At 41.1% G+C, this 19,476-nt stretch overlaps 1 long non-coding RNA gene across 2 annotated transcripts in view; it reads left to right on the top strand.

Moving 5' to 3' along the window:
- LOC124090794 (uncharacterized) overlaps window positions 1-19,476 on the top strand; it is a 58,189-nt gene that overhangs the window by 11,439 nt on the left and 27,274 nt on the right. For both annotated transcript variants that reach the window (XR_006851223.2, XR_006851224.2), the window contains exon 4: window positions 7,015-7,076. This is a non-coding gene — a long non-coding RNA (uncharacterized LOC124090794). The remainder of the gene's footprint in view (window positions 1-7,014; window positions 7,077-19,476) is intronic.

The raw sequence follows: 19,476 nt of genomic DNA, 5'->3' as shown, positions 1-19,476 counted from the left end.
TGGGAGAAGTGGGATAGTGAAGGCATTTCCCAAGTTCTATTTTGAGAAAGGAGTAAGCTCAATGACTTTTATTGAGATGGGACAGACAGTTGTGCAGTTGCACCCCGAGTGACACATTGGCAGAGTCTTTATGCTCATCTCTCTCCTGGAATCCTGAGATGATGGACAAGTCAGAGAGGATGGAGAAAAGGAAATTTCCCTATGTGTTGGCTTCCCCTACTCTGGTCTGGCTGCCTCTTTTGTAGACCTCTATGTTTACATTATTCTCAAGACTTTTGCCATGTGGTAAGTCAAGTCTAGAAAATGCAAGAAAATAAATTCTCCCCTAGAGCTCCCAGAAGAAGCTAGCCCTCCTGACATCTCGACTTTAATTCCAGTAAAACTGATTGGAGTTTTCTGGCTTCCAGAATTTTCAGAGAATAAAATTGTGTTCGTTTAAGTTACCAAGTTTATGGCATTTTGCCACAGCAGCCATAGGAAACTAAAACACTCCACTTACTGGACATTTCCACTTACAAGTTCACCTCTTTGAATAGAGCTCACAAACTCATCATGATGTTCCCAGCACTGGGCACACTGGCACATTGTTAATTAGTTCTCTAAGGATGCAAGTAATAGAGACACATTCCAATTAACTCCAATAAAGGATATTCATCATAATGATACAAGGGAAAGAAAAGAGTTGGCAAAACTGTCCCAGCACATGTCCTGCTAAGTCTTGTGGTTACTGGAACATCCCTTAGCTAATAGTGTTAGTTTTGGTCATTGAACATCAAGGTCAATGATACCCTAACAACAGCATCATTAGTGAGCATTCCCTCAGACATGGAAGTCCATTTTAGTGACTCAGCTTATCTTTCCCCTGAAGCCATCAAAAGATACTGTATCTGTTATTTCAGTTGCCTTAAAGAAAGAAGCTAGTATTTTGCATCCTACCCAGTGTGGGATTCTCCTTGGGGCAAAGTTGTCTCACTTAACCAGATTCTGTGATGCTTGCTAACCTATAGATGGATGTCTTTGGGTTGGGTGCTGATCCTCTGGTTCATACAGCTGTGGTCAGGGCAACAAAGTTGTGTGTTACTAAAATTGGCAACCTAAAGGTGTGTTGCTGAGCACAAGATGGCTGTGGATTGGCAGTCATGCAGAGTTCAAAGTCCTCCCCCATTCAATCCACTGGTGTGTATCCAGCTCTCAACAAATGCTTCTTGAGGAAAAATGACCCATGAAGATACACAGTCCCTGCCTATAAGGATTTTATATGTAAAAATCAAAAGAAAAAATATATGGAGCCATCAACAATAGGGCAGCTTTATATTTGATAGCCTTGTATCTCAGTATAATAAAGCATTCTTCGTTGGACAAACAAAATTAGCAAATATTATACTAACAATATCCTTTCCTCTTCCTACTGAGAAATTCTGGTATGGGCAGGTCTGAGGTTTAGCTCCCAGTAGATGTAGTAGTTAGGTTTACTTAGGCTATGAGCATAGTGGGGTAAACTGAGGCTCATTCTCCCCCTCTCTACCCTTCCTTATCTCTGCAAGTTGTGGGAAAAACCTGGAGCTCAGGGAAAAACAATTTAAACATGGCACCTTGAATATTAACATATTATAAGAAGCATTAATAATAGCATATGTTTAGGGCTCTAGATTTTATGAAATAGAGAGTCATATTATGTTACTAGAAGTACTATAAATTGGAACCTAGTTAGGAGTCTGTTCAGTGAAACAGATACCCCTAGTGAGATGTTTTGAATTTCAGAAATTTGGAAGAACAGATTTTAGTACAGAGTAGAACCCCCCCCCCCTCATCTTTCCCCCATTGAAAGAACTAAAACTCCCTCCTCCCTCCTCCTGGGAGTTGGCCGTCACTGAGGAGGATGCCAGCGGCATCCTGAGAATGCTTGACATTGCCAAACTGCCCATCACTAGAAGAGTCTTGGGGCCGGACGCCAAAGTATTCTTAAAGGAAGGAAGAGGCTCCCTGGAGAAGATGGTGGGGGAGTCGAAGCACTAAAAGAGCAGAGAATAAAAAGCCCGATGGAGGGGAAGAGAAAGAAGGGTGAGTTAAAAGAGAGGGCATGTCCCCGTAGGACACCCTTGGAAACACTGGACAGAGACCCCCTTCTGTGCAGGGTGAGGAAGGAGGAGATTGGCCTGGTCCACAGTGCTTGATTTCCTCTCCCTGGGTGAGTGTGGCTTTGAGTGAAAACTGACAACTCTCCATACAGATCCAGGGTGCTTTTGATTTGGAAGCAAGGAGAAGAAAGAGGGAAGGGAGGAGAATAACTCCAGTCCCCCATGGTCTGTAGGCCAGGGTCAGTTTCTTGAGGGTGCTGGGATGGTTCAAGACAGGCTGCAATGAAGATCCAGGGAAGCCAAGGCAGTAGCTCCAAGTCACCACATTAAAAATACACGAGATGTTTGGGTGGAGGAGCAGGCAGACAGGATGCCTTTGGCATCGACTATTATAGAGCCCACTGACTACATACACATTGTTTTAACTTTAAATGACCAAGGTGTCCCAGCAAAATTTCCCATGTGCCAGAGATGGTAAATGGAAATCAATTCTCTCTAAAATGATGTGCATAAAATATCACGAGACTCTTTGTTTGATGCTTTGCCTTTAGAGAACTATTTTAACAAATATAACCTTACTTGCCCCAAATTTTATAGATTGACGTGTTACCTTAGCTTCTCTAATCGTTTTCTTCTCATAAGGTCACATATTCCTCAGCTGGAAATTCTTACACCATAGATGTTTTCCCCAAATCTCCCCCATTGGACAGGAACAAAATAGAACAATGGTCCAATTGTGCAATACTGCTATTGCTGGGATGTACTGATAATTATAGGAGGATAATAATAATGATAATAATGGCCATCGTGTGTTCACTGGTTACTACATACCACCCACAGCCCTCTACAGTTCAAATTATTTAATTCTTCCAACAACATGGTAAGATGTTGTTTGTTATCCCCATTTCACAGATGTGGAGTCTGAAACCAAAGAGTGTGACTTGCCCCAAGTTTCATTAACTAATGGGTAGCTGAGAGAGAATTAACCTAAACCCACCTGAGTGCAAAGCTCACGTTTTAAGAGTGTTTTTTTTGCAACAAAGATTTTGGCTGAAACTGAGGAGGCATGAGAGAGAGGAGACAGCTGGGACAGGATTGGGGGAAAGGTAGTCAAAAGAGCATCATTGTTCAGTAGACAATATTTGCAAAGTTAAAGGAAAATATTTTGACAAACTTAATCACTGATGTAAACTGGTTTTTCTAATTTGATTTTCCTTGGACAAAGATAGGCCTTGAAATATAGGGAGAAGAGAAAGGGGAGGGCAACTGAATCCTTTCACTGCTCTAGACACCATGGCTTGGCTTCCTTGGGGAAGTATGGCAGCCAGTATTGCGATCATTGTGTTTCCTCCTAAGCTTGGACCTTCCTAGCTGGTCACAGCAGCTGACTTCTGACTTCTGCAGCAGTGTCCCAGCTTCATGGAGGTGATCCCTGCTGAGTGGACTGCTCACTGTGAGATCTGTTTCAGAGGAGCATTTAATCAGGAGAGTGAAACTGGAGGATTTTATTAAAGGCTTCTGTGCCAGACACTTTTATATATGTTAGGTCATTTGGTTCCCTCAATAACCTTGTGAAATTATATTCCTCTATAACAGCTGTGGAAACAGACTAAGAGGGAGCACAGGAGGTCAAACAGCTAGAAAGCAGAAGAAGAGGGATTTGAACATGGTTCTTTCTAATTCCAAATCCAGTGCTCTTTCTCTCCTATCGCTGTGGCTTGTAGGTTAAAATAAACAATGAAACAAACAAGCAAGCAAACAAATGAAGTGGAGAAGCCAAGGAGAGTGAGGAAGAAGTACTATGATGAGATTATAAGGGAAATAAAAAATCCAAGAAGTTTTCCTGTTTTATATATAAACTTGGGTTTGAACCTGGGGTTTATAAGCCCCAGTGGACTGGAGAACCCTTGAGGAGGGGGCTGGTGAATTTGCTGTTCTCTTCCAGAATCCGAGTTTACTGAAAGGGATTCCCTCTCTCTCTCTCTCTTTCTCTCTCTCACACACACAGAAAGAAGTCCTTGTGGATGATGTGAGCATGCTTGATTGCTGAGAGGGCTTTAATCCTAGGAGATTTATGTCTGTGACTTCACTATGAAAACAGAACGATTTTCCCCGACCTGTCAGAAGGCAACAATTAGAAGAGGAATGTGAGGTTTACTTTTGATGAAGCATGTGATTCCTGATAGAGACTCTCTTACCAATGGGGTGATTTGTAGCTAAAATATAAAGACCACAGGCTAAAAAAGAAAAAGAATAGAGAACACATAACAGAATTCCTCTTACCCTACTTTAGAACATAGAAACAAAGGGTGGGCTTTGGGAATAAAATACATAGCACACTTTGGTATATTTTTTCTGCATTAAGATGCAAGTCATTTTGTACTTGGAAGCTGGTTTTGTGTTAATTCACGTAGGGTAGATTTATTTTCCCCTGTTGTTATAAAAACATTTCAAGACATGCATGACAGAGAATAACGCCAATTTCTGAGCCACTGCAGATAGTTGGACATTAATGTGTGCTGTACAAAGACTAGTTTTGATCCTAGCCTACGCATGTCAGGATAATGGTGGTTCCAGCCCTTAGCACAGGTGGGTGTAATGACTTCAGACTGTGTTAGGGTCATACAGTTTAAGGTCAGTAGGAGTAACGGCAGTAACAACACCATAAACTTAAGCAGTTCCATGGTCTGGAGGTGTAGGGCTCAGTGTAGAAGTCAAGGTCAATGGAAGATGCAGGCTCAGACAGTCCGAGAGTCTGAGGTAGTCTATCAAAGCTCTCAGAGGGGCCCAAAGACAGTCATAGACACAAGGAGAGCTCCATGGGAACTAGTGGACTTTCCAAGACCTGGTACTGTTTGCCCCTTAAGAGCAGGTGCTATGTTGTATACATCATTATATTCCTCAATGCCTACCACAGATTCTCATCCCAGATCGGTACACATCATGTGAACTCCTGATCAACATTCATATTCCTGGGTATCAGGTCTGTATGACCAAAATGAATCCAAATAGGGAACAGTGATGCCCTGGCCTTCTGAGGTGGCAAAATTGCCTATGAACCTGTGAGCTAAAGTCTGCCTACCTTTCTACCCCTGGAGTCAATGTCCAGTTTGGTTAGGGTGGGGATTGTGTGGATTCCAATGTGGTCTAAATTTCATTATGAGACTATGATCTTCTTTTCAACAGAGAACTGTCTGTTCCAGAGATCATTGCTGAAATAATCAGCTGCCTAACTATTCCAAACCATTTGGGTAGCTCATTTACAATACACACACTAGACTTGGTGCTTTATGAAGTAGATTGACAGGGCTCCTATCCAAGGGTGAAACAAAAGCCTAAATTATTTCATGTTTTTGTCCTACCTTCCTCTGAGCTTCTGCAATAACTCACGGGCATTTCCATTAGGGCTTATTATGTATTGTTTTAACTATTTAATTCTTTCATTAAGATTTCTTTGTGAGTGGAGGCCAAGAATAGTGTATGATACACAGAAGATCAATAAGCCGTTGCCAATGATGAAATTTAAAATAATGAATGAAACAGTTTGTACTGCAAAACTGGATAGAAAACTAAACCATTCAAGTTTCAAATTTCTATCAGTTCAGTATGTTCTCTTCTTGGTTGTTATTATTGGCACCAGGGATTGACCCCAGGTCAATAATTAACCACTGAGTAATTAACCACTGAGTCACACCCCTCAGCCCATTTTAAAATGATTTTTATTTTGAGATAGGGTCTCAACAAGTTCTTTCAGCCTCTTTAAGTTGCTGAAGTTGGCTTTGAACTTGTGATCCTGCCTCAGCCTCCCAAGTTGCTGGGATTATAGGCATGTGTCATCATGCCTGGCCGTATTCTTATCTCGATTGACAGTGTTTTGCAATACTCTTTCCACATCTGTTAAATCTTGGCTTAAGGCATGGCATCTTAGTATTTTATTATCTTATTGTCATCCCTACTATGACAGGCATGCTCTTCACAACTTCCTTCAAGAAAAGAATTTGATGTTCAGCTATATAAAGTGCAATTAGTAGACAGCCTCCATCTGCAGTGCCCTGGAGTTCCAGCCTCAGCATTGGGCCGATTTAATATTCTGCTGCATGACTGAGCATGGTGGAGACCCTGCAGCGTGGCCATTTCTGTGTAATAGAAATTCTGGAATTTCTATTGGGTTGGGTTGAGCTTTTCCTTGCTCCATTTTTCTTCCTCTCCCTTTTCATTTCAGGTATCAGATATTCATCTCAGTCTGAGGACTTCGTCTGTCCAGTGCTGCTTCTTACTGCCTCTTGTTTCATAGATTTTACCTCCCAATAAATCTCTCATCTGCCTATCTCCCATCTCAGAGTCTGCTTCCCAGGGGAACCAGACTAACACATCTACATAATACCTCATCAAGTATTTTTTCTTCCCTGAGACACAAGAAAGAGATCTTAACTCGAATGCATAGTGTCTTCTACCACAACTGAAGCCTGTGGAAATGCCCCTCAGAGAAAGCCATTTATCATGGCAATAAAGTCTATCTCAAATCATGTTTTGGTTCTTCATGTTGTTCATGCAAAAATGCCATCTCATGGGGGTGGCTAGTAGAGAATGGGGCATTTAAATTCAGCACCCCACACACTAGCTCTTTGGCACGTCTTTGCAAGTTGGATCCCAGCCTGAAGGAAACCTGAGCACTCTTCTGGGGGTGGGGAGGGACACTGAACAAGTTCAGAGGCAATAATGAGAGCAACTGTGTTTGAATGGGGTTTATGAGGCCTTTTGGATGGGGCCCTTGAGAAGTCTAGTGCTTTTCTTCCACTTGGCATTTTGCATTTTTGACACAAGGTATGTTAAAGCTTGGAATGAGGTTATCACAAGCTGTTTGTTTTGCCAAAGAACCAACTACCACTGCAAATCTTATGTTCCCCTTATCTCTTGTTTGCTTCTGCCTCGACAGGGATTCTGCTCTCCTGTGGTTCCTTGTAGCCCCCCGGTAACTGATGGTGAGACTGGTAGAAGGTGAGTGAAAGACAGAGTCAATCAAACCAAACAACCTGAGTTCTAATACTTATCCACTTGCTCCTTGCAATTTGGAATTCTTGCTGACAGTTGGAACTTCTCTCCTTATTATGCAGAACATCAGCTAGACAGCAGACCCACACTTCTTCTGCTATATGATGCCATGATACTAGGTGTTGGAAATATCAATTTCTTCAACTATGACTTTGTGTGTTCAACGAACAATGTAAAAGAAAGGAAAACATTAAAATGCACTACTTAGTCATGCTTTAATTCAATGTAGCAAATAGATGACTAGTGCACAGTTTTAAGGAGCAAAACCTAAGATGTAAGCACAGATGATAGCCTCTTCCAGGAGTCTTCCCTGACTCTATCTTGGCTCCTGCCATTCATCAACCCCAAAGGCCCCTAGGCATGTATCTGTGTGACTCCAGTGAGTTTTGTATAGTTTTATCCCCTGTCTTGGAGTGGGAGGAAACTGGAGAAGTCGTCGGAGTAACCTCTGACTGAAGGTGGCCCTTCTCATATAGAGTGGGCATATCCTAACCAGGCATCAAGTTCCGAAGCTAGTATGCAGGGAGTAATCAAGTGTTGTCAACATTACCTTTGAAAATGGCGAGGTGAGCTATTTTCATGTGGGGTGCTTTCATGATGTGAGGTGATGGGGCAAGGAAGGTGAGCAGACTCATGTCCCTGGTCTCACTAGGTATTAACCTCCTGGGTATTAACAGCCTTATAAGTAGAACAGCAAGAATAATCATCCACATTATTTGACAATTTTTCACTTGCATTTTAATCAAATTTATGCACATGTCTTGTTAAGCTATTTTACTAGGTGTGTCGCAAAAACCATCAGTTTCCCCACTCAATTTCCCTTCCCCAGAGGCAATGTTTTTGAATAAATGACTGATCCTCCATACAAACTTATACTACTACTTTCTGGTTTTTCATTTTGAGAAATTATCTATTGACTTTCTACCATTGGAGATAGAGCATTTCATTCTCTTTCATTCCCCTCTACCCACCACCACCCCTCCACCACCACAAAACCCTCCGGTTTTCCCAGGATCATTGCAGCTCTATCATAATTTTGGTTAGGACAATATTTGGTGTTTTTATGACTATGTAAGCAATGTGCACAGCTGAGCCATGTAGTAAACTTATTTTTTCCCCCAATAACTTTTAACTTTCCCTAGAGTTAAATAATGTACTTTGGGTCACTTTTTTATGCACTTAAATTAAGGCAACATCAAAATCTCCACCAATTGCCTAAATTTCCTGCCAGTATATTCAGAACTACTTTCGGTCAATCAATTTCATGTTGGAGAAATCCCCTGGAGCTTCTTATTTGTTCCTAAATGATCTGATAGCCCCTTATAGCTATATTACCACTGTAGTCCTAGCTCATGTTTCTTGTTATGGTTTACATGTGAGGTGCCCCAAAAGCTCATGTATAAAACAATGTAGGAATGTTCAGAGGTGAAATAGTTGATTGTGAGAATTGTAACTGAGTTGATGGATTAATCCACTGATATGGATTAACTGGGGGAGGGGTAACTGGGAAGATAGCTGGAGGACGTGGGTCCCTCTGGGCATGTCTTTGTGTTTATATTTTGTCTCTAGTAAGCAGAGCTCTCTTTGCTTCCTGATTGTCCTGAGCTTTCCTTTTCCAGGCCCTTCCACCATAATGTTCTACCTTGCCTTAGGCCTAGAGTTTTGGAGTCGGCCAACTGTGGATTGAGCCTCTTAAACTGTGAACCAAAACTAACTTTTTCTTTTTTATGTTGTTCTTGCGGATCTTTTGGTCACAGAGACAAAAAGCTGACAAAAAAATTTCCATTTCATTCTGGAAGTATCTTTGACCTTTCTTCCGTGTTGAATTTCCTCTTTCCCATGTCCTGTCTTTCCTTCTTTGGCTTAATCTCTCATTTGGGTGGAGTACATTTTGTGAAAATTTCCTGAGAAAGGGCAGATAGGAAGTAGATTTTTTTGAATTTTACATGTCTGACAATGTCTTTATTCTACACTCATATTTTGATTTGAGTGTAGAATTTTAGGATGTAGATAATTTCCATTCAGAATTTTGAAAGTGTTATTCCATTATCCTAACATTCAACATTGCAAATGAAAAGGATGATGCCATCCTGATTCCTGTTCTTTGTAACTATTATTTTTCCTCTGAAAGTCTATAGGATCTTAATTCTAAAAATCTCATAATTATTTGCACTAATATTTTTATCAATCTATTTTTATTGATCAGAATGGGCATTAATTCGTTATTTCAATTGGAAAACTCATGTTTATCAATTTTGAAAAGTCATCTTGAATTATTTCTTTGTCAGTCTATCCCTTCATTTTGTCCATTTTGGGAGAGCTCATCTATTGTTTCCATATTGGATTTTTCAGAGTAATCTACTTTCCTTAACTTTTCTCTCCTATCTTCCATCTCTTAATTTTTTGCTCTTGCTGGAAGATTTCTTCAACTTTATCTTTCAACCCTTCTGCTTCAGTTTTCAATTTTGCTATCATATTTTTTATTTCCATGGACACTTTTTCCCCATTATGAATGTTTCTTTTTAATAAAACATCTCAATTTTGTTACATGGTTGCATGTCTTACCTCCCTAAGATAGCCATATCATACATATTTTTTTCTTCTCTCTTGAAAAATAGTCACTTCTTCTAAATTGTTTAGTTTATTTATAAAAATAAACTATTTATAATAAACTAAAATAAAAATAAACTATTTATAAAAAAAATTTGTTTTCAAAATACGTATTCTTCTCAAGTGCACATGGAACATCTTCAGGATAGTTCACATCAGGGTCACTATTGTGGTTTGAATATGAGGTGTCCCTCTAAAACTCTTGTATTAATGCAGGAATGTTCAGAGGTGAAGTGATCAGATTGTGACAGTGGTAACCTAATCAGTTCATCCTAGTTCCTGTGAACTGGGTGGTAATCATAGGCAGTCAGAACCTTGGGAAAAGGTGGGTTACTGGGGAAGTGCCCTGGAAATGTTCATTCCCCCTGTAGCCCCTTTCCTCCTTTGTCTCTTTCTGCTTCCTGACCTTGACATGAGCTGAGCAGTTTTCTTCTTTCATGATGTGCTGCCTCACCTTGGGCCCAGAGCAGTGGAATTGGCTATGTATGAACTGAGACCTCTGAAACTATGAGCCCCAGGTAAACTCCAATTCCTCTAAGTTGTTCTTGCAGGTATTTTGGTCACAGCAACAAAACGCTAACTGAAATCAAATCACGAAACATGACTTTAAAAAAACATAAGAATGTTGAAATCACATCAATTATTTTTTCTAACCACAATATTATGAAACTAGAAATCAATAACAGGAGGAATTTTGGAAATACACAAATATGTGGAAATTAAAACAACTTACTTCTGAACAATCAATAGATCAAAGAGGAAATTGAAAGGAAATTTTAAAATGCCTTGAGACAAATGATGAAAATACAATATACCCAAACTTAAGGGGACACATCATAAACAATTCTAAGACAGTTCATAGTAATAAATGCCTACATTTAAAAAGAAGAAAAATCTCAAATAATCTAACATACCACAAGGCACAAGAAAAAGGAGTACAAAGTAAGCCCAAAGTTATTAGAAAGGAAGAAATAACAAAGATTAGAGCAAAAATAAGTGAAAGAAATAAACAAAGATAGAAAAAAATCAACAAAGCTGAGTTGAGCTTTAAAAGTATAAACAAAATCAACAAACCTTTAGTAGTTTAACCAAGAAAAAAAAAGAAAGACTCACATAAACAAAATCAGAAGTAAAAGAGAAGATATAACTGATACAAAAATACAAAGAATCACAGGACTGGGGTTGTGGCTTAGTAGTGGAGCGCCTGCCTAGCATGTATGAGGCACTGGGTTCAATTCTCAGCACCACATACAAACAAATAAATGAATAAAGGTCCATCAATAACTAATAATTTTTTTAAATATAAAGAATCACAACACTACTCTGAACAATTAGACAGCAAAAAATTGAATAACCCAGAAACACAAGCTACCAGGCTACCAAGTCTGAATCATGAAGAAATAGACAATCTAAACAAATCAATAACCAAGGAGACTGAATCAGTAATTAAAAATCCCCCATTAAAGTAAAACTCAGGACCTAATAGCTTCAAGGCTGAATTCTACCAAACATCTAAAGAAATGCAAATCAATACATGTTAACTGAATGAAAGACAAAAACCATCTGATCATGTGGGATAAATACAGAAAAAGCTTTTGACAAAATTAAACAGCTTTCATGATCAGCACTCCCAACAAGTTAGGTACAGAAAGAATCTACATACAAAAACACAAGAAAGGCTACACATGACAAGCCCCAGCTAACACCATACTCACTGGTGATAAGTTGAAAGCTTTTCCTCTAAGAAAAAGGGAAGGAAGGAACTAGGCAAGGAAGCCCACCCTCACCATTTTTTTTTTTTTTTTTTTTTTTTTTTTTTTTTAAAGAGAGAGTGAGAGAGATAGAGGTAGAGAGAGAGAGAGTTTTTTAATATTTATTTTTTAGTATTTGGCGGACACAACATCTTTGTTTGTATGTGGTGCTGAGGATCGAACCCGGGCCGCACGCATGCCAGGCGAGCGCGCTACCGCTTGAGCCACATCCCAGCCCCACCATTTTTGTTTAATATGGTAGTACCAGCCAGCAGTGAGGCAAGAAAAAGAAAAAGTCACCCAAACCAGAAGTCAAATAGTCTCATTTACAGGTGACATGATCTGTAACACTGTTAGAAAGAATTAATGAATTCAGTTAAGTTATAAGACAGACAATCGCCATACAAAAGTCAGTAGCATTCTTGTCTTTCTTAGTAGAGATGCTCATCATCTGGCTGATGCTCTTTGGTTTCTTCACATTTGAGATACTGAAAAGCTGATTGGAAGCTTCAAACTATGGGTAGCCCTTGATGAATATGAGTGTTTCCGTAGGGTGATATGGCTGGAACCCAGCATCAACATGTTTCCAGAGAAGATGTATCAATCTTCTGCCTAGAAGATGCATCCTGGGTCCTAGTGTTTTGGAGGCTGATTGAGCTAGAAGTTTTGTACTATTAACCAGATCCCCTTGACTGCTTTCCCAAAGCTATCTGAGCGTCCCATTTTCTCAGGTTTGTTGTCATTTACCTCATACCTCCAACATGTTGCTGTTACTGTCCCTTTTCTCGGTCCTCTCACACTTCTTGGTTTATACCTTTAAAATATCCAGGAGTTTGAGGAAGTGGAGGGAGGTTGGAAATAAATGCAAGCGTCTATCCACCCTCTGAACCAGAATTCAGTATTTAGTTGTCCTCTCTCTTCATTTTTAACTTAACATAAAATTAGATTTATATAAGGTATATATATATATAGACAATATATATATTGTCTTACCAGAGCTTTTAATGATATTTATTGCATATCCTACAATTATTTTCTCACTCTTGATTGCATTTGGTTTCCTGTGATAGAGTGTGATAAGAATTATCGTTCTTCATTTTTAAGCATGAGAAAACTGAAGTTTAGAGAAGTTGAAAACTGTCCAATTTCCATTAGTTGCGAAGGAGTTGAGATAACCTTCAAAAACCAGATTTCCTGACTCCTAATCTGACTTATTTTGCCACCTGCATCAGTCTTTTTTTGTGTGAATACTCCTGTAGCTAGAAGTAATTAACTGCAAGGCAGCCTCCTCACCAGTAGATCACTCCTGATTGATAGCTGAAACCTGTCCCCTTTAACATCTCACAGGTTCTGTTTCTGTCACCATCAGCTATATCATGTAAATCTAATTCCTTTTCCCCATGTAAAGCCTTTAACAATGTGTTTCTGCTATCATGGGATGTGGACAAAGGGCAATAGGGTTTTAAAACTTAAGGAAATATGAGTCCGAAACATTGAATGAATACTGAAGGTGTCCTTCGTGATCTAAGCTGTGAATGAGAAACCAGAATTCTCAAAGAAGGATTGTAGTGATAGATGGGAAGTTGGCGGATGATAGCAACAAGGTAGCATGCACCTCAAAGGAGGAAAAGATTTTACCTGTGGGTAGAAGGTATATGTACAAATAGAAGGTTGGAGAAGACTGATCCTGCCTTCTGTCTTCTGAGAGAATGAGGTCCGCCACAGAACTGGAACATAAAGAAGCCAGGTAACAGATAAGATAATGAGGTGGAGGAAACTTTGGGTATACAGAATAAAGATGTGGGATAAATAATTATAAAGAAAGGGGATTTTAAATAAGGCAAAATAGAAAGGATTGGTTTGAAAGTTAGAGAAGAGTTGGGGAAAAGTAAACTTGGAGCAACTCAAGGATGTGTATGTGACCTTGAGTAATAATTTAAAGAAAAATGTAGCTCCACCTATGCTAACTGACCACTGTGGCTATTAGAGACAACGGCCAGGCAGGTGGAGCCTGGCTAGAGCCTCTCCCTTCTTGCGGTGGGCGCAAGCCTGTGGCAGGCTGTCCTCACCAGTAGCATGCCCTGGCTTGCCAGCCTGGCCCATGGGGCTCTTTCTTGTCCATAATCACCAAAGGCACTGGGTGAAGGATTTGGTCTGAAGCCAAAGCAAATAGCAGCTGAGAGACATACAACAGTTGGCGTCTGGCTCAGATGGCTCTGGCGCCTTCCTGCGCGGCCCCCTCTCCCAACAGAGTCTATTTGGCCTGGTGAAAACAGCTAATATTTGTGCAGAGCTTTGGGGTTTACCAGCCACTTGCACATGGAGTGCCTCATTCCAGCCTCCTAACTGTGCAGGTGGTGAAGTTTTACGATTCCTATTTCAAAGATGCAGAAACTCCTAGCTCCTCCCCTTATAATTGAGTGACATTAGGTCATTAACCCTTCCTGAACATCAGCCTTCCTGGTAAACAAAAATGGGAATAATGAATAACAATAATGAAGTTGTTTTGAAATATGATTATGTGTGTGGTGCTTGATGATGTCATATAAATGAATATCCCCACTTAAATAACTTAGTCCAGTGGGAGTCTCCACTTGCCTTTGTCACTGAGGAAAAGGCCATTCCCAAGTGTGAAAGGAATAATCTGTAAGTATGCAGCATCAGTGACTGTAACCAGTTATAACGCGATGGCTCCAGTAATTTCTTCCATGCCTGGATGCACGCTTCCTTGCAATGTAAAATCAAGGTGGAGTGTTTCCTCTCCTGGAATCCTGGCTGGCTCTGTGACTTGCTTTGATCAACAGAATATGGCAGAAGTAAGGGTGGGCCTTGTGGTTTTGCTCTCAACTTCTTGATGTCCTGTGACTCCCATGTAAGGAAACCTGTCCAGGCTGATCTCCTGAGGACCAGTGACCACATGGAGAGAATGTCCCAGTCATCCCAGTAATGCCAGTCATCCCCACCGAGGCCCCAGTGGGCCAGCTGGGCCCTGCCAATCTCTATCCTATTCCCTACCTGTTCATCTGCCAACTGACTGTGGCCTACATGACCCCAGATGAGGACAGCAGAGGATATGTTCCAAATTATGGAACTAGAAACAAGCACATGATTGTTATTTTTGGCCACTGTTATTTGGAGTCCACTTTTGAATAGAACCCGAAAACTGAAATATGACTAAGGTGAGATAGTAGGAATATGTTTGGATGATAATACTGTATGGATACTGAAAGGGTGTATGAAGAGAACTCATGGTGCCTTGTCTCTTCTTTAAATTATGTTGATTCCACACAGTTTGGTGGTCATTTTGACTCAATATAGACCTATGAACTTGAATTTGTGGTCTACTCCTCTAGTTCACGTAACTCTTAGGAAAAATAAATTTTACTCTTATGGTAAAATCTTACATTCAATGAACTCCAAGTTCAGGGTCTCATTAATTTCTACCTCATCCCTATGACCAACATAGGGTCAGACCATGTGTGTCTGACTGGGGGTCTTGGGAATATTCCCAACGTCATGCTGGGAGTTCACAGTTAAGCTTGAGATCAAACCTCTTTGTCCTTGACCCCACTGATCCCTTTGTCCATGTGCTCATTATCATCTGAACAGTAACTCAGAGAACCCCAAGCTATACTGAAGCAACTGGTGCTTAGAAAAGGATACTTGGAAGCAGGGAGGATGGAAGCAAGATAGTTCAGGATAGGTTGACCTGAGTACATCAAAGTTGATCCTGTCTGGGCCAACTGGAACATCTCAAAGGAATGGTCAGAAGGGACTCAGACACTCCCTGAAGTCCTTCACAACTGTTATGGATTGGACATGAGATGTCCCTCCAAAGTTCCTGGGTTCATGCAAGAATGTTCAGAAGTAAAATGATTGGATGGTGAGAGCTATAACCTAATCAGTCCATCCTAGTTTGAAGGGACTGGGTGGTAACTGTAGGAAGGTGGACATGGCTGGAGGAGGTAGGTCACTGGGAAGCATGCCCTGGCAGGATTCATCTTTCCTGTGATCCCTTCCTCTTCCTTTCTCTCTGCTTCCCACCTGCCATGACCCAGAGCAGCTTCCCTCTGTCACACTCTTCTGCCATGATATGCTGCCTCATCTTGGACCTAGAGCAATGGAATTGGCCAACAAATGGACTGAATCACTAAAGTAGTAATAAGTGTTTCCTCCTCTAAGTTGTTCTTGACAGGTGTTTTGGTCGCAGCAATGAAAACCAAGGTTAACACAGCAACCAAGGCAAGATGTCCAAGGCAGATTGTTCTTCTCTGAGCAGGGATTCTCATGATGTTATTCTCAAGGGACCTGCTAGTTTCTGCTCTGGGCTTTCCCAGAGACAGAAGAGAAAGATGCAGTGAAGACCAAGGTACTTTCTGCCTGCAAACTCCAAAGAAGACTAACTAGAGAACTGACCCATGAGCCAGTGGGGAAATGCTAGTGAAAACACATATCCTTGTTGCTGTGTGGATCCTAGGATTCCTCCCACCTTCTCAGAACCAGTCCTGGTGCCACAGTCCCTAAGGCACTGGGATCCATTTTCATTAAGTCTTCTCCCTCCTTGACCCTTCTTTGTTCTCTTGGCCAATAGCAGAGATGAAACAGGAGAGTTGGGGATGGCAAGAATGGTTCTGGTTTCTGAGCTCTGCTTTCTCTGCATAATTCTACTCTCATGAGTGTGGGGAAGAAACAGGGAGAGGCCACCAGCTGGGGCCACACTTGTGCAATCCTGGTGCTTGGAGCTGTGGCACCCAGCCCACCTAACCACCCCACCAGCCAGTCAGCAGCATTTATGGGACTCCAGTGGGAGGCAGGCAGAAAACACGACCTGCTGAAATGAACATCAGGAGTGAGAAACCTGGTTCCGGCACTTATGTGTTGTAGGAATTTAGACAGTTAATTAAATTAACATTTTTTGAGACATGTCATAATTTAGAATTTGCTTTCAAAAGTGGTTTTGAATTAATCCTTTCAACTCCCCCAGAGTATGTGATATATGGTGTCATTTTTTCTATTAGATGAAAAAAACTGAGGCTCAGAGGGGTAAAGTGACTTTCCCAAAGCCACTGAGCACAGAGAACTAGAATCTGCTGCCTCTAAGCCCTTGGCTTTCCCTGCCACACTCCCCACTCTGAGCCTGAATTTCATCATCATTAAAATAATGACACTGGGCTCTGATTCTGTGTGAGGTAAACACGTTACCTGTGTGGTCTCATTTAATCCTTTAAATAACCTATGGTTGGGAACTATTTTTATCCCCTTTTTACAGATGAGAGACCTGGGGCTTAGGGAGATTAGAAACCCACCCAAGCCAAAGCCTGTGCCCTTCTGCCACCTCCATTTGCAAGTTCCCAACTGTTAGGTGGAATGCTTTTCCCCACCCACCTACCTCACCAGGTGACATTGAAGATGAAATAATATAGTGGATGTGGAAACACTTTTTGGAAGTTAAACATGCATGGCATAAATAAAAGGAAAAAATAAAACTTCCCACCCCTTTACTAACACAAAGTAGCAGAGACAACTAATAGAGAAGCTGTAAGCAGGGGTGCTAGGGTCCAGAAGTGCCAGTCCTGGAAGACTTCCCAGAAGAGGCAAGTTTTGCCTAAGTTCTTGCCAAATGATGCTGGCACCAAATATAAGAGGGGAGAGGCACTTCAAGCCAAAGCCCTGGCCAGCAAGGCCACAGTTCCTGTCTAGAAGGGAGGCAGGTGTCCAGGAAGGGATGGAGATTCTGACAGGAGTTAGTGGAAGTGGACGATGCTCTTAAAGTCATAGAAGTGTGTGTGTGTGTGTGTGTGTGTGTGAGAGAGAGAGAGAGAGAGAGAGAGAGAGAGAGAGAGAGAGAGAGAAACAGGTAAGGCCATCCATCCTCACCCTCTGAAAGGTCATGCACAATAGCTTCCAAATTATCCTAAATACAGGAGGAAAAAAAACAAAAAACTTATCTGAGCACTTTCTGTTGCCACAATCCTCAATCCCCTGTGGAATCAAAATGCACTCTGTGATCTTGGCACAGACGCTTGTTCTCACTTGTGGGCCTTTTCCATGGACTTTTATGTCTCTGTTTATTTTGTGCATTTTGTGAGTGGCCCATGCCTTTAAAGGAAATGCACCAGCCTTGGCCTGTCATTATGGTCCTGCACTCGCCCTGCTCTTGGGATGGGTGAGCCTGGGCTTTTAATTTGCTGTGACAGGAGATAATTGTTGCTTGAGTTTCCACCTCTGAAAATAAACCCGGGTGGTGCTTCCCGGCTGGGAATCCACAGAGGCAAGCTCACCCCTGGGGCTAATGCCAGGGAAGGCTTAAGCCAGGCTGAAGCGATTGGTCTCCATGTCCCTCACCCCTTTCCTTTTGTGGATTTCAAAACATACAATTAGTGTTTTCTTTAAGAGCTCAAGATGGCAAAGTTAAGAAAGTTCAGGGAGACTTTTCGAGAATGTATGCAAGAATTCCTGAGGTGGAACTGTGAAATTTTAGATTCTGGGCATATGAACTAAATCTTCTACTCGGGCTTAATTCCTCTTTACAGATGCATTCAAGTTCAAGGGCATCATGTCCTACCCACCAGGGATATCCTCCACTGTCTTTTTCTTCTCTTTTAAATATGATATCTTGCATAGAAGTAATCTTGGCAAGGTCCCGCCAATCAAAGCATTCTGGATTACAAATTGGGACATGGATTTTGGAAGCTGGCAAGACCTTTCTAATCTATAAAATAAGGTAGCTCGAAATGACCTCCTTTCTTCCTGCACGGGGATCTGCTGATCTTGTTCACCATTCATAAGCCTGTCTCACCACAGCTGATTTGAGAGCAAGGACTTGTGAAGCCAGAGCAGGTCATAGAAACTCAGATGGGACAAAGATGTCTGGGAATTATAAACGCTGAGGCTTGGGAGTAAGATAATACAGAAGAACCCAAGAAGCAGGAAAGCTTAGAGTGGTGGAGAAGAACAAATCCATGAGGTCACTGCCCTCTATGTTCCTGTACTCTAGAAAAGGTCATTCCTGAGCCATAGACATTCTCTGTGTTCAAATTACGAGTTTTAAGACCTTGGGCAAGTTACTAAATCTTTCTTAGTTTCCCCATTTATAAAATAGGGAAGACAACAGACCTACCTCACTGAGCTGTTGTGAGGTTTAAGATAGTACAAGTGTGGTGGTCATTTGTGCATCTCACCAAAAACTCTCATGCTCTTCCTTTTGGGCATATGGAAAGGTTGCATTTCCCTAGCCCCTTGATATTAGACTTAGCCGTGTGAGTTCCTTTGTCCATTGAAGTGAGAGCATTTCATTGAGAGTGTTACTCTGTGCAGAAGCATTTTCTAACTAGTGGAAGACATTTCTATGATCCCTACTTTTTTCCATAGCAACCAGCAATACATTTGATGGTGGAAGCTCCCAGTGTAAGAAGAGGTAGAGGGGAGGCCCAGCCAACCTGCAATGATCTTTGATGAAATTAAGAAGTAAATTTACCATTAGTTACTAAGATTTGAGGGTTGTTTGCTGCCACACCATAATCTAGCCTGCCCTGACTATAACAATCTAGGAAACCTTTAGCATAGTCCCTAGACCATAGTAGCCTCATGATAAATAATAGTTCTTATCTTTGATTCTTAGGACAAAGGTGAGGACTGCTGTCTTTTGAAGCAACCACATAGAATCTATCACAGCTTTGACCAAATGTGTGTGTACTCTTATAGTGACAGAAAATTATTCTAGAGTCATCAGTGGCAGTTAGAATCCAGGGAATCTCTTTGCTCAAGAAAAGTAAAGCCCTTTCCAGTAACAGAAGAGGGTGTATCACTGTTTGTCCAATGGGTAGAGTCAAGTTATCATGTGTTCCAATTTTTACCAGCCAGAAAAATAGTAGCAGGAAAATAATGTTGCTCTCAACAAAGTTATTCTTGAGGCATAAGCCTATTGGATTCTCTGCTCAGAATAAAAGATAACAGATTCTGAGTATGTGATTCCGACAAATGAC

The sequence above is a fragment of the Marmota monax genome, unplaced genomic scaffold, assembly GCF_021218885.2.
Source record: "Marmota monax isolate L192 unplaced genomic scaffold, Marmota_monax_Labrador192_F-V1.1 WCK01_AAM20220418_F8-fsc00010, whole genome shotgun sequence".
Taxonomy (NCBI): Eukaryota; Metazoa; Chordata; class Mammalia; order Rodentia; family Sciuridae; genus Marmota; species Marmota monax.
The sequence above is the reverse complement of the archived record's forward strand: the minus strand, read 5'-3'. Positions and strand labels throughout refer to the sequence as shown.